At 33.9% G+C, this 16,934-nt stretch overlaps 1 long non-coding RNA gene across 1 annotated transcript; it reads right to left on the bottom strand.

Annotated features, from left to right (window-relative positions):
* Positions 1–13,283: 13,283 nt before the first annotated feature.
* Positions 13,284–15,636, bottom strand: LOC127832230 (uncharacterized). The gene is made up of 4 exons (XR_008026753.1): positions 15,562–15,636; positions 14,041–14,184; positions 13,695–13,865; positions 13,284–13,535 (listed from the first exon to the last, which is right to left on the bottom strand). It is a non-coding gene; the product is annotated as an uncharacterized LOC127832230 (long non-coding RNA).
* Positions 15,637–16,934: the final 1,298 nt, after the last annotated feature.

Below are 16,934 nucleotides of genomic sequence, written 5' to 3'. Positions count from 1 at the left end.
TCGTTAGACTCGTAATGTATTAAACACATATTTGGTAAATTATACGTCCCATTTTTGTATTCGTTTGTCAAACTCGCATCAATTTTGTTTAACGTTTGACCTCTCTCCCCTCTCTAGAAAATCTGAAACCTCAATCCTAGGTTCGAGGTGCCTTCATTTCGTGATGTTGTGTCCACCCAATGCACTAGGGAATCCTCCACAATCCATATTCTAGTTCCTGAAAAATACTTGAACATGTTTATTTTTTCTTTGACAATTCTTTAAAGTCGTATGCATTGTTGATATGCTAGGAATTTCTATCTGCCTGCTTCCATATTTTTTCCCTCCTCTTTACTTTGTTCTGTCAGGTCGGTGGCGCAACCCATCCTGAAACTGTGTGTTGTGAAATGTCCTTGGAAAACTTAAGGGCTTTAAACATAACGGCTTTAAAATGATTCTGTGTCAATACAGAACCAATTAAATGGATAAATAAGTTAATCCTTTTTCATGAAGGACGATATTGGGGATATTCCTTCATGCATAGGTATTGACAGTTGATTTTCTGTTTGAATGAATTTTTAAGACAACGGATTATCCTGTCTGATCTGTTTTTGACCATGTTACTGTTATTTTGATTTCATTGTCTGCTAACTGAATATCATACAGTTGATAACCTTTGAACTCTCCGTCTTGTTGCTTGCCTCTGCGAATTCGCTTACCCTGAGCAAACAAAAACATGCTTGGGTAAAAGCTGCTCTTAATAAAGACTCCTCATATACATTTCGGCAGATTTTTGTCAAACTTGCTAACATTTTTTGTAGTTGCAATTGGGGCTCTTATGTCTGCCTTAGTTCCCCCTGTTTTACGCCTCAAACCTTCCAGGGCCTTTACAACGAGGAAAGATTTTATTGTTTCGTTGACTTGTTTCAGGCTATGTGCACAGGCGATGTCTGAGATGTACGTAGTAACTGTTGTAGCTGGCATTTTTTGGGTTGCCAAATAAGTGATGAAGTTCAACAGTTCCTGATCTAGCACTGACCACCTCTGATGTAAATTATACAACTCTCTAAATGCACATAGTTTCTCTAGTGCTACTGATGTTGATTGTCTTGTTGAACGTTGAATTGAAAATAAAGTCCATCGCGATACCTGTTAGATATTCCAAACTAGGTCTGCGACCTTTATCTGGCATAGTTGAGCCTCTGGAGCTGCTTGCCTGAATCTCCCCCACTGTGAACGAGAAATCGCGCCTGCGATTACGTTTCGTTTTGAAGGGATGTATATTGATTGTATGTGTATGCTATTTTTCAATAGGGTAAGAACCATGAACCTTACTAGATTCATCACTTTATCCGATTTGCAGATTATGGTATTTATGACTTGAATGACGTCCTGAATATTTACATGGAAAATAACATTCTTATATTGTATCAGATGTGCCCAAGTTACAACAGCTGATCTACCTGAAATAGTTCCAACAGAGTCATGTTACGAGTGAGCCCTTCTTTTGGTCCAGTGAAATGTCCATCTGCAATTGGCCCATGGGCCGGCAAAATAAATTCCAAACCCCCATTTTCCCCACCAATTGCATCGGTATAAAGCTCGAGCTCAATATTTGTCAACCAAACTCTTTTGAAATTAAAGTGACTCCATTGTATTCGGTCAAGTTAGCCAAACGAATAGAAGTTGATATCCTTATTTTATGGTGTGACTTCTTATCTCCTATTGTTGCATTAATCAAATGTCTTACAAACGTTCTGCCAGAGGAGATAACTTTACATGCAAATTTCTAACTACCTATAAGAGACTGCATTTGCTTCAGAGTTATCTTTTTTGATATTTTTTTCTCAAGTTGGTCTTTTAACTTAAGTAGCTTTTCATTTTGGAGACGCATGATCTTTTTTTGAGGAATCAAGTTCACTTACTAAAAATGTAAGGTATTTGGTGGGTCTTACCGTTTTTTATCTGCAAGAGGAATTCCCATACTAAGTCAAAAAAGTTGAAATTCTGACAAGATGTACCCATGTGTTAGGCTTGAACCCATTTCCACGAACAGAAAATCCTCTAGATAGTGTATAATATCGTTGTTATTTTTTTTTCACTCAATTTCACGAAGAAATTTTTCATCAAATGTAATGTTTTAAAAAAATGTATCAGAAATTTTTCCCATTTTTTTATTGATTGGGAACGAAAGAACTGATGCTGCTTACTTAATTTGCATAAAGAAGCCACAATTCTGCATTAATAACCCCCAAAGATGAGAGTGTGCTTTCTGTACACGGAATTGTTCGTCGTACATCCACCAGGAGAAGGACCTACTTGCTGCCATTCGAATATCTCTCAAGTATTTAAGTTATTCTTGAGACCGGATCGGAAACATTTCCAACAGAACCCCAAAATAATCACAAAAGCAGACGACCAATGCTATATGAAAGCCTTGGTGTTTCCTGTTTGGGCTGACTGACACACAGTTTTCCATCTATAATGGCCAATTCCCATGTGGGTCCATTTGCCGCTAAATTTTCAAGTTCTAAAGTTGATTTAAAGAGCAATCGCATGTCTATGCATTGCAAATCACATTTTTTTAGTAAATTATAAAGGAATTGTACTGCCCACTTTGTCATAAACATTAGTCTTATGGACTGGGCTCCAAATATTATCAAAAGTTGTAGAGAGTATGGTCGTTGGGGAAGGGAACAATTGTGGAATCGCAACTTCAACTGCAAAAACATCATTATTCTGGACATTCTTTGTGTTCTATGTCTCTTAAAGCCTGATAATTGTGGAAACTTTTTTCTGCGTCTGCTGTGTTCCGAGATGAGAAAGAGAAGGAAGTTCTAACAGCTGGCCTAATCCTTTCTGGGACTCTGACTCAAAAGGAGTCAACCAGCTGTATTTCATCTTTACATAACCCAGTTGTGGTTATCGCACAGGAACCAAGAAACCTTTGTATGCTACTATACTTACTGATTTCTTATCCAAATTGATTTACATTGGATTATATAATACAAAATTCATGTTATCTGCTGTAATAATTATTCATTGAATGCTTTATAAATCAATTAATTTATATTCCTTCCACTTCATGTGTTGCCCATACTTATGAAATGTATTACAACATTTGTCGCCTTACATTTTATACATATACACCTAGATTGAAGTCTTGACTATTTATTAGAGCTGCACATTTATATTTCATACTGTTTTACTTTGTTTAGATTACATGTAATTACATTCACCTGAACTTACGTATCAATTGTAAAGTAGAATGCCATGACAGTCCAACAAATGAAAGAGATGGTATGTTATCTATACCCCATCACTACGTAACAATACATCACAAATGTAAATACTGTCATGAATAAAAGCACACAGCATAAATAATTATTTTGTTTATGCGCTGATCGATAATAGACATGAGTTTGTATACCAAGGTTAATCGAAAATTAAACTATTTTTATTTAATAGGTTTAAGCCGTCATGAAAATACAATTCGTGTTCAACACTTAATAAAAATAAATTAAGTATCCGATTAACTAGTTTAAGTAAGGAGATATTCACATTTATTTATTATTACAAATCAAATGGAGAAATGCCAAGCGGTGTCTCCAATTATTCGTGGTCACTGCCTTTTTATTATGATTCTCGTTTGTCAAGCTTCTCGTTAGAAATACCACACGCTTGCAGTTTTTAGATGGTGGCTTTAGCAACCGTCTAAAGTGCTTTGTGTAAAATTCAGGTCGGTACGGCCTAGCTACTAGGAGCCGAATATCCGCTTACTACGCGTATCCGCGCAAGAAAGAGTTGTATAATTTATGCAAGAGTTTTGAGTTCTCCAATTATGTTTATTCACAAATGGAAACATTATATTAATATCGTGTTAAATGCAATAATTTCGAACGGTGTTATATAGAAAAGAATCAATAAACAATGACCGTATTTTACGTGTCGCGGAGGAGATTGTTTATGAATGATTAAAATAGTCCACTTTCTGCTGCGTCTGCGTGACGTAGTATTTTCGCTCAGCTCATTCATAAATCTGAGGCTGGCGATAAACAAAGGGGAGTCCGGGTGAGAATAACGCAATAGTATAAGGTTACGCTTGTTTATATTCACAGGTCTCAATTAATAAGACGTTGACCACGAGTTCAACAATTATTACAGGGATACGATAGACAAGATAAAAAAATGTTTCATTATCGCTGAAACTGAATATTAAAAAACATTTAAATATAACAAGAATATTCCTTAAATAATGTAGTCTTGCTGTTTTGAAAAAAGGTTTTTTTTTGGAATTTTGGTTTCTAAATAATTTAATTCAAAACAAAAGTTAAATTATTGTGTTTTTTACTTGTTAGTCGCATATTTACCGCATTATAATGTGTGTTATAATAGGCAAACCATACATTAGTACAATTCAATCTGCCTTCACACATAGAAGGAATGGGTCAATTAGGTGCTGCGTTTCCTTTGCTTACTTTAGTTAGAGGTCAATTCTTACGTAATAGCAATCACAAGGCCCCAGCTTCAAAGGAATTGCGGGCGTTCTTACATAATAAAAGTCGTAGTCGCATGGTATTTGCGATTAGCGTCCTATTTCGTCACGTGGTTCGTTTTCGCGGGTGTTTTGGCGTCTATTTATTTTTCGAAGGTGCATAATTGCTTAAGTCCATATCATATGAGTAGAAATTTGAAGTATTTAATTAATTACATTGGCATCATAAGCGCCGTATATATTTGACGAGCATGGCGAGCTAGTTCGTCTACATATTAAGACTACAAAATTCTCTCGTAAGTTTAAATTGTCGTACGATCATTTGTGAAACGCCCTCAAGCAATATATCAGGAACATTTCAGTGTTTTTGGAAGTAAAAGTTAAGAATTAATTTAATAAATAAATGTCAGTACAGTCATTCAAATGTGTACATTTCATTTCCTTGTGTAAATTGCATTAAATATTTGGTGAATATGATATTCTACTTATTAAGAAAGAGACATTTGTTCTTGTTTGAGTGAATTGACATTTACAATTTTGGCATTGTTCTTCTGTTATACATGCATGTTGAAATCTTTTACTTTAAATAGGTAAAATTTGAGTGTTCTTTTCTTTTTTGTTTTCCCTCATGACAACGTATTTGCCAACTGATTCAAAACAGGACTGTAATGTCCTCCATTCAGATTCTTCCTTTTTGTTGCAGTATAGATGTAAAAGAAAACTCTTTAAAAACCTAACCATTACCTTGATAATTACAAGTGGAGTGTTTGTGAATCCTATATACAATAATGAGAGATGGTAAATGAATGTCATTTTCCTCTCACAATATCTCCCCCCTGTACACAAAGTGAAATCGCATTTATGTGTTTGTATTCTTCGTGGCCATTCCATTGGTCTAACTTACATGGTTTCACTTTTATCCTGTGACTATGATATTGAATACATTTCTAAGAGCGAACATCTTCAGTGCCTTCAGCGCTTTGATTTCTGAAGGACCTGAGTGTTATCCTCTGCTATTTTCAACGCCAGAATGCTGATGTTGTCAAAAGCTGCATTTCATGCTCGTAGTTATTCATTGGAAGTCTGTGGTTTATAGGCAACCCAAGAAGATCGTACGTTTTGTCAACAGCGGTTTAAATGTTCTTGCTTGTTAACACGTTTGTAATTTCACTTGCAACATCTTCACAGGCTAGATCGATTTTGCTATGCAGAACTGCTTTCGGAAGTCCTAAACTCATAGATATCCAAGTATGAAATTGTGTACCAATTGTTCAGTTTATCTCTGAAGGTGTCAAATAATCTCATATCACGATTTAGAGGTTTGAGAACAAGTGTTTTATTTTACTTTGTTAAAGTACCTCGAAAAACCGTCTTATTTGAATGTTAACATTTGTTTCAGGCTTTTCGAAATTCTTGAGTTCATGTCCGTAGAAAGGTGTTTATTGAGAAAGACATATAGAAGATATTTGTTGGATTCGATGGAATATCGATTTTATTTCACAAATGATCATATAAAATTTGTTTTTTATTATCACGAGTGAATTAAAATCGATATTCCATCGAATCCAACAATTATTATTTCATTTTATGCTTTTTTTTCCCCGTTTATTTACATTGTAAAAGAGTTTAAGTGGATTATTTTGCTAGATTTATGAGGTCATTTCGTCGAAAAAAGTACGTCATTTCACAGTAAAACAGTGAAATATATCGATATTTTTCAGTTATTTTTCACTGTTTAAAACAGTAAAATATCAGTTTTATTTCACTGATATTTCTCTATAAACCACCGGAAAGCATAAAATAAAACTGTATATTATCTAATGCAAGCTTTTTTTATAAAACGTTTGTAGAAAAGTTCATGTAAATACAAAATTAAAAATATTGTTTAAAGAACAAACCTTTTTCATAAATGGTAACAAGTTCACCATTTTTAAAATAAAATAAAGCCTTATATTGATACTTAAAGTCAAATTCTAAATCGGGTCATGTAGAAGAAGTGAATATAATTTTATGAAAACCAAACAATGTAAAATCAGTTTGCTTGGAAAATTGCATTATATTGCCAACTAAAATCCAATATGATCGGCAACCGTTAATTGTATTCAAAGGCAAGTATGCATCATTTTCATCACTTTTTTATTTCACGGTAATCTGAAAATCCATCACCCAAATTCATAGATGACTGCTGATAGTCCATCATGAATCTGATCAACGCAAATATAATGTTATTTGTCCGTGGGATCATGTCGGCTGAGAAGTGTCATGTTTATCGAATAGCGAAGTAGTTTGATTGATACATATGCGCAAAGAGGACATCACAGCAGAAAGTTACTATGAGCTGTCAGTTGATTATTTGGACAACTGATGAAACGTCTCAGTGGTCAGTAAGATCAAAAGTAAGCCAAAAATATACGTACCCAAATATTTCAACTAAAACCTAATAGATTGTATACATGCTTCCAGTAATCGCCCGAAGTATAATGATATAATTATTTGACAATGTATTGGTCGTTGTACACATTGCGATTGCACATACGATGTTAGAGGCAAGAACTGAATGACGCATGTGTTATATGAGGGCGAAAAAGATAACAAAGCATGTATATTTTTAACTTACTCTGTAAAAATATACCACGCATTACAACTCCTTACGATTATGAAGTTTCATGTAAATGAAATACAATTAACCTATCGGTAATTTAAGTGACAAATAAACATAATTGCAGACTATCGAACGAACCAACCAGCCATCCTTTTAGAGTGTACAGATTTTTCAGCCGAATAACAATACCTAATTGAAATGTTATATAATCCATTCAAACAGTTCACATGTACTTTAAATAAATAAAGGTGTAAATGGTTAGCATAACTCTTTTTGATTACCATAAGCTAATAATGTGAACACCGATTACATTTTACCTTTGCGATTCGCAAGTCTTTGGAAATTGTGCATCTTTTTGACTTTTTTGGATGGCAACTTATCAACTTCTACAGCGTCTATCACAAACAATACGCTATGGATCTGTTTCGTAATACTTGGATGAAGCACAACGCTTGGATTGTAGGAGGTTATTTGGGCAGCAGAATTAAACTGTAAAGTATTGATCAATTGCAATTTATGTATAATGAAAACATCACAGACCTCGATTGTGCCTTCTCTATCTGAAATCACAATATCTCGTGTACCTCGTAATGATCGGGAATGTTCCCATCCAGCAAGTAGCTGCACTCCAGTTGGTAAAGACCTCGAGTGACCTCTAGACCAGGCGTGTCACACAGCCGAAAGTTCAACGACGAACCAGAACGTACTTGTACTTCATACGGAGTGAACTATGTACGGTGAAGACAATTTATATTATATTATTACATTTATATAGTCACTGTGTTTAATAACGCATGCATCGTTTATCAAGTTTATAACTAACATTGTATTGTTGATTATTTGGCGTTTATTCCAAATCTACATTTATGTATTTTTGTGTAAAATACTTACCTGGTCTTTAAATATTTGTAATATTTTGTTTGATGACGGAACAGTAAGGGGGTCTCACGTTTAATTAAAAAGCAATTACCATCTGAAATCCTTGACATAACAAGTGATACACAAGGAAGATATATTTTAATGAGCATCGACATTACAAAATAATGTATATACATTCCTTAACATATACGCACCAAACGATAAGAAATCGCGGAATGTTTTCTTTGACACTTTATCTGAACTATTAATATAAAATGCACAAGGAGTAAAGACTTAAACGAAATAAATGGTAAAAAAGATAGGAAAACTGTATCACTAAGTAAAATCACACTTAAAACGCATTAACAAAATCTAATTAAAACAATAAATTAACGGATATCTGGCAAGTTATCCCAGATAAAAGTTCTGATTGCAAAACCCTAATAAATGAATTTAGCAAACGAAATTTAACCATTTACTGAAAGGTAACGGTAATCAAATCATTATTGTTACTAAAGTTAGCATACTTTGTACAAAACATATGTACCCTAAACAAAGACATAACAAAATCAACTCAATGTTTTGAATTTGAATTGAATAACTAACCTGAAAAGATAAAGCGATCAATATTTATTGGCAAGAAGCCTGACGCTGGTATATATATGCCTGACTTTGAAGTTAATTCAAAATGCTTAACAATCAAATGGATTAAACTTTTATGTCATAACGATGAGGCAAACTGGAACATTATCCCAAAGCTAATTTTAAACCAATTTGGAAATGACCAATTAATCTTTAAAATGAACCTTGATTCGTTAAAATCATTACTTGTGTCCAAAGTAAAATTCCACCTTTCTTCACATACCTTATTAACATCTACCTGATTTAAACAATATAAAACCGAAATCAAAACCTGAAACGTTTATTGATATATGCTCTCAAATATTGTGGGGTAACCAATTCATTAAAAACAAAGGAAAATTATTAATGTTCGTTAATTGGGTCGAATCAGGGATATTATAAATAACTGACATTATTACAAACGAAGGAAATGTCTCAGAAACTGTTTTCTTACAAAAACTAAAATCAAAACGTAACTTGCAGAGACAAATATACTTAAATTAAGCATACCTACACAATGGAAGGAAATAGTTGAATCAGACGAAATAATTAAATCAATCGTACAAATTAAAACAACAAACCCTTATGACAAAAACCTCGACTTAAAGGTCCTAATAAAAATCTTTTCAAATGGAATATATATAACTCCCCATGCTGCTTATTTTGCCAAGAGGTAGAAACATTCGAGCACTTTTTTCTAGATTGTCCGTTCGCTACCAACTTCTGGAATCATGTTAATTGCATATTTAAGAGCATAAGACTAAATAAACCCATGAATACTTTACATAACATACCCATAGGTTTTAAAACACAATATGCAAATTGCCACGACATTAACATTATTCTATTTTAAGTGAAATATGCTTCACCATCTATAAAGCGTTTATGAAAAGTGAAAGACGAACGCGTCTAGCATTCTTCTGGACGGTCAACTTTATACTGATAAAACATTACAACACCAGTGATACTAAGCATCATTTTGAATCCAAGTTCATAGTCCTTTTAAAAGAACTGATGAATAATTAACACACGTTCTTCATCAAATTATCCCTTTGTGTTGTTTGTTCCTTTTTTTCTACATCCCAAATCAACCACGCAAACTTAACCGACCGACAATATTCCACCTCGCTTTCGATGTGAATGGTGTCTAATGTCGGTGTTACTCTGTTTAACGTTTACCTTTACATTGTCATAATCCATACATCGCAGCTCCTAACGTTACCTCGTAGAACTTCTCAACGAAGTATTTTTTTTCTTTTTAACAGAAATGTTTAATTTCTAATCAAAATTCGTCAAAATGTTGTCCTACCTCGCGCTATAATGTTGAAAACATCTTACTATGTTTATATTGCTTTGTTTTCTAAGCTATGCTAAAGTGAATATAATTACAACTTCTGTCACATTCATATGCATTCTGATTGGATAATTTGTTCACGTTACCGGTTTTTCATTTTCCGATTAACCCACTTCGTATGCAAATTTATACATGAATATTCATGAATATTATGACACTACTTTCTGGTCATAAACAAGTTGCCAAAATGGCGTTATGTTTTGCGCGAAACTTAATGGCGTTGTTTTTTATTGGTCAATAGCGAAATGACGTTATATTTTTTGCGCGAACTTCAACGATATACCCGTTTGACAGAGATGAAACCGAAACTGAAAATAGATTCATACGCTAGATTAAAAAGGACTTTTATGACCCTTACCACGATAGAATTTAAGCTTTAAGATCATTTTATGTTGTAATTATAAGAATTGAATAGAATTTTTCTGCATTTCATCGGTGTATGCACTGTCGGCAAAAATACACCTAATTTATGCATAAACGACGACGGCGTAATTTTCCCGACTGTTCATACACCGATGAAATGCAGAAAAATGCTATTCAATTCTTAAATGAAGCTTAAGTATACGCTAACTACTTCTTTCAAACGTGATGTAAAACTCTCCTACAACCTTCTGTTAATGTAGTTTTGTACATGTACACAATCTTACACAAAGTTGTATACTGTGCTTAATGTTAAAATGTAAGAAAATGAGTATTTTTTTTTTTTAATACCGAACCTATTTATTTTATTTAGAATAATGTATCGCTTTTAAATGCCTTATATGCATGTTACTATAAATATTGGTATGTTTATAATGTACTTGTATATTGTTAAATAAAATAATTATAAACAGGAAACAACACCTTTTAATACTTAATAAAAATACAATACAAATATTATTAGTACCTCTTTTTGTTCTTGTAAATATTTATATCCATATCATAAGATGTTAACGTTCCTATTCATTGCACACAATAAGTAAGGATTACATGGCTTTGTTGTTTTGTTGAACCTCGGTTATCTTTCGTACCATAACCAGCATCATCATACAACCAATCGATGTCTCCTCCTATCGTCTATTTCTTATTTTAACTTGGCCTTTAGAGAAAATAGAACCAGTAAGTCATCACTACATAAGTGATGTTTTTGTATTAAAATATCTAACTTTGAGCCGGCTACTTACAAAGCACAACATTTTACGTTCCATTATTCGTAGCCTAATTATTTACCAGTGTTTAAGTAATGCAGTAACTTTAGAAATTCTGAAACGTTATAAAAAAATTGTTTCGCTTGATAAGAAATATAGATAAATATGTCATCATTTAAAGGTCGGCAAATTTATCTCGATTAAACTATATTTAGGTAACGATCATTACATTTATATAGTTTATATTACGAAAACTCATACAGTCATCGTAACGCTGATATAATGTTAATGCATAAAAGTCAGTGCCACGTTAAGACTGGCGAGCTTTCATTCCAACCAGTCTTGTAATGCGACCAGAGTTGGGTTGTTGTTTTTTAAATATTAATATTCTTTAACAAAACGAATATTTTTTACAAAATGGTCAATCAGGTCAAGCAGGTCAATCACTACACTGAATACAAAAAGCTCATGATTAAATCAAGCTTTATACCGTAAATAGTTAGTATGACTTTCTTTAACATGATAATGTAAATTCATGCATTGGAATATTCCAAAAACGGGTACTTTTACCTTAAACAGCGTACACTTCTAGCTCGGTGGCGTGCATTTGGTCAGCACAGATCCCTTGGTTGTCGAATGTATATTGTCTAAAATTCATATAACCTTTCAAAACAAAATTGCCCCCGGGGCTATTAACTTTGCCGCTGAATGTGTAGAGGTCGTGTCCATGGCAAAAGGTAGGTCCATAATTTGAGTTTCCATATAACCCATAATTATATTGCATCTTTAATTGGAAACGTGGTGTGTTTATCTCTGCCCGAATACTTAAGTTGACACAGGACATTTTTTGCATCTTGAATATAGCATCTGCGGCTGTTCCAGCTCGTACTCCCATATTCCCCAATCATTGAGCTATGTTGGTTGTACAGAACCGTCATTGTGGGTTCCTGGTTGTCTTTCTTCTGGTGGAATGTAGCACTACTATACCCGTCCATGGTTATTTTGAAGAGCAGGGTGAATTTGTTCTATGATCTCTTGTGAATTAAAATCAAAATCCAACAAATATCATTTATATTACTATCGTCATAATTTAAAGTGAATTATTTGAAAACTTTTCGATTTATATCTTCTAAATCTATGTTTGAAAACCATCGCCGGTTGATATTTTTACAAACTTTCTAACGAATGATGCGACTTTACGCGAAGGAAAAAAGATGTCCTAGGTCACGCAGTGTTTTTTTTTAACCAAATCATGCTTTTAAGCATACAGATTTTTGTTCAGCTCTATAAAAGTGAAACGATGCAGTGGCGTAGTAGATATGGGAATTCCTTAGTAACCGGGAAGATCATTGGTTCAACCTCCAATAAAATAACTTGGTTTGAACTGAAGTCGAAACAATTTTGGACGGCACTGTTCATACATATGTAATGCATGTAGACTCAGGTGATACCAATTCAAATACAGATGCATGCTATTAAAATATTATGAATACCAAATCTCTATTTTTAATTCATTTAAAATATTAAAACAATTCGTAACGTTTGAAAGAAGAATTTATAAAACTGGACTGAAATGCCAAGTAAAGCTTCATTGTTGTCAGCAACAACCATCGTTTGTATTATCATATTGACTATTAAACTATTACATTTTTCTTCAACGTAGTCATACACAATTAAGTGCGCGTGTAGTGATATAATAAGACACAAAGCCTGTCCTGATATATATTTAAACGCAATATAAAACACGACTCACATACTTATATTACAATGTTGCGATGTAACGGAGTAAGCTAAATATTTGGGTAGATATCAAAGATTACATGCGCAAACGAACATATTTGGCAATTTACATTAGCAATTTATAATTTAAAAAAGACACAAAAACATAAGCTTATCAAGCATAGTAAAATGTGCTGAACCGTTAGGCATAACCAATAAATCAAATATATATATATTATTATTATTATATTATATATATATTATGCAAAAGTGTGTTAATTGCTTCTTTTGATACAACACCACTCCATAGTGTTGCTAAGTTTTTTTAACTTATATAAAAAGGTATTTCAATAAATTCTAATATAACATTATACCATTTGGTTCGTTTTGAAAACCGCGTTGGCTGTATAATTTGATAAATAAGCATTTATCTGAACGATTAAATCATTCTTTGTCGCTGAGTTTCTAGAGTTTGTGCAGCTTCTCTGTTGAGACATTCCGTCCGTTTATCTTTTCCTGCAGATTCTCAACGTAGTCCTCTGCAAAGTAGAGTAGCTGCCGCAGTGCAAGCAGAGCCAGGATTCTGATGTTGTCATCCAGCTGCATCTCATTCTCGTAGTTCTTCACCGGAAAAATGTTGTTTCTAGGTAACCCAAGATGGCCGGATACCTTGTCCACAGCGCCCTCAATTTTCTTACTGATAAACACATTGGTGATGTTACTTGCAACTATTCTTACAGGCCAGGTCGACTTTTGTGAGCAGAACCGCTCTTAGTATACCTTTAAATAATGGATGTGAAAAAAGTATGTTAAAAAACTATGAATGTTCAAAAGCATAAAATAACTTATACACATTCTCAAGTTTTACAAATTAATTAAAGATACTTAAAAATTAACACAGACCCACTACACCTTCAAAAGTGATCACTAACTGTTAACCTTTGCGATTTGCGATCCGCTGAAAGCTGTTCATCTTTTCGACCAATTTTGAGGAATTTCGTCAATAGTTGCAGCGTCGATCACAAACAGAACGCAATGAATCTTCTCCTTTAGATTTGGTTTGTGCACGAAACCGGGATTCTCAGGGCAAATGGGCGTGGCAGGGTTAAACTGTCGAGTAAACTTACACTGCCATATATGTACCTATGTGTGCCTAAAGATATATGTACTGATAGAAGATAAATCAGTAATACGTTTGACGAACAAAGATACAATTACCAATAGTAATCATAAGAGAACTTATACTTTTAAACAAACTTAAGTGGGCGCATACATTTCATAATACCTCGTAAAAGTCAGAAATGTTCCCATCCAGCAAGTAGTTGCATTCCAGATTATCAAGACCTTGAGGGACCTCCAAACCACGTGTGTCGCAGAACCGGAAATTCAACGATGCTCCAGAACGCGCCTTCACTACATATGGGGTGTACTGTAATACATGCGTCTCGTTGTTTGTATTTATTTCCTTTGCCATATATTTCTGATACTTGCTTCAACTCCTTAGTTATACGTTAATTTAATAGCTACAGTCACAAGAACGTCCCGAACTGACAGCCAATTATAAAACAAACAGTATCTTAACAGTCACATGGGACATCTTACTTTTCATGCCGTAGCCTCAACGATTGTAGATGTATGCACAAGATCTTTCACGATACCGATACGGTTTCAACACTTATGAGCATGGATTGTCCATGAGCAATCATGGATTAAGACTTTGCAGGTCTAGTTTTTATTCAATATGTTTAGACAATATTCCTTGTATAAGAAGACATGATTTCTTAGAAAATCTAGAGGTCATTCACAAATGACAATTTTAATTTCAAGATGCTTTCTGTCGGGCACCATGGTTTATTAATTAGTATATGTTTGTTCCGTATTTGTGTGATGTATCTTATGATGCTGTGCTGTATCAACATGTTTGGCAATCGGATCCTTGCAATAACAAAATAAATTCGTGTTTAACTAAGGTAAAGTGAATATCGTCACTATAAATATTAAAACGTTAACGTCACGAACGGTCTCTGATATGCATCGGCCCGATTTTTCATATCTGAAGAGAATCCGATCGCCTGATTTGCCAGCTCTACTATTTGTTATTGTGTTATTTTATTATGCTGGTTTGGCGAAAGTCTTACTTTGCCGCCATTTGAAACCGTAGTGAACACGTTTTATCCTGCATGGGCCTATGTAGAAAAAGTAAATATTTGTCAATGTAGCCGTCATGCTGATTAACTTTTATCAAGAATTACCCGGAATCAATGAGCCTATTAGATTATGTGAATACAGTATTTAAGGGATCGTCCAGGCGTATTACATCTGATTAACTCTCCTGATCGGAGATAATCCTATGCTAAACTATATATTTCGTATGGCGTTGTTGTAACAATTCATACCTAAAATGACCCCATACAGTGTGATACGGGGTTAACACATTGGCACAAGTAATAACTCGAGTACGATATCAATGAATTACATTTTAAGTGGTCAGCAAGAAGCCGTATAATTATTGTACGAAGTATAAATCCTTCTCCAGCATTGAGTAAAAAATACAAATCGTAGACTCGATGCGATTAAACATTCATTTTAAATAAACTATTTTCAGTTACGTGTTTAACCTTTACAAATACAACTGACTGGAAATCAAACTTTACTTCAATATGGCAAAAATGCACGAGCTACGCGTAAGGCAAACCAACAAAAACAAAATATGCTGCACCAGGCAATTTAAATGCAACTATAAAAACAAGCAAAAAATTCATCAGTTTAACTTTTCCTCTTCGTTCTTCGTTGCATACATACATACCGCAGTTGTTATGCTTTGGGTACCGATTCCACTCGGCGCTCTTTGGGTGATGCGACCCTTGAACACTGAGTTAATAGTATTGTAGAAGCTGGACTTGCCCGTCCCCACTGGGCCCAGCATCAGGATACGAACATCTGAGAGTCCCAACTCGCCGGAAGGTTTGAACGATGCGATTTCCTCGGTAAGCGTCTCAAGGAACTAAAATCAAGTAAATGGTGTATGTTAAATGGAAAATATTCGTTCAACTGGTAATAATATTCATGTATACGATTATATTGCTTGTAGTTAAAGTGTGTTTGTATAAAGGTTTCCCATGGATTGAAATATAAAATAAAAGGGACATATTAATAATTCATCATTTTTATCAGTATACATGTTAAAAAATCTAACTTGATGTTCAACGTCAAATCAGGTTTACAAATCTAAATGGTTATTTAGCGTGCATATTTAACGTTTATATTCTATATTATAACACAGCATCGAGAGATCGATACCTTTTCGTTCCATTCTGGGTGTTTCCTCCAAGTTTGTAGAACTGGCGACTGTTTCCGTTGGCCATCTAGGAAGTATGTGTAATACACAAACATTTAGATTAGTATTACGTCTAACAATGATTTGGTAAACTTGATAAAGGCCTATTCCATTGTCTTAACTTCAGATGATTATAGTTCACAAGTTATGACACGTGTGAAATCACTCAGCATAAGCGATACGGCATGCAAATTCAAATATGGGTATATCTAATTTATTTTCGGTGTTGTAAACAGGTAGCTTGCTCAAGGCATTAACAAGGCCGTACATATATGGGTTCAGTGTCAGAATAGCGTTATATTGCGTTAGAGAATACATTAAGTAATCAATCTTTAAAACCCATAAACCCTTAAAAGAATCAACGAATATTTCGTACGATATTTCGATAAAAGAAGTTAACACTTATCAATAATTATTGCCAACGTTTCCACGCTAGATGTGGTCTGATAACATAATTTTTATAAGATAAAAACATGCTCTTATTTTGCGGAACGATATACATGTATTCATCAGATGTTCATACACCAAGTAAGTGTTCGTGTATCATATGAACAGATATTGTTGCGGGGGCAATTAAATGGAATATAGTATGCCACACACAAATAAAAACGAGCATTTTTTTATCTCGTTAGATCTGTTACCATACTACATCAAGCGTTGACATATTGGCTAATGCTATAAGGAACACATATTTTCTTACGTGTAAATTTTATATTACGACATATTTTGCGAAATATTCGTTAATTTGAGTATTTATGCTACTTTTAAAAAGGGTTACAGTAAAAGAATGAAAGTGTGGAATTGAACCCGTGCCATTTATTTTTAACCGCATCGGAATACAA

Source organism: Dreissena polymorpha, chromosome 5 (assembly GCF_020536995.1).
Source record: "Dreissena polymorpha isolate Duluth1 chromosome 5, UMN_Dpol_1.0, whole genome shotgun sequence".
Lineage (NCBI taxonomy): Eukaryota > Metazoa > Mollusca > Bivalvia > Myida > Dreissenidae > Dreissena > Dreissena polymorpha.
This window is presented reverse-complemented; position numbering and strand designations above follow the sequence as displayed.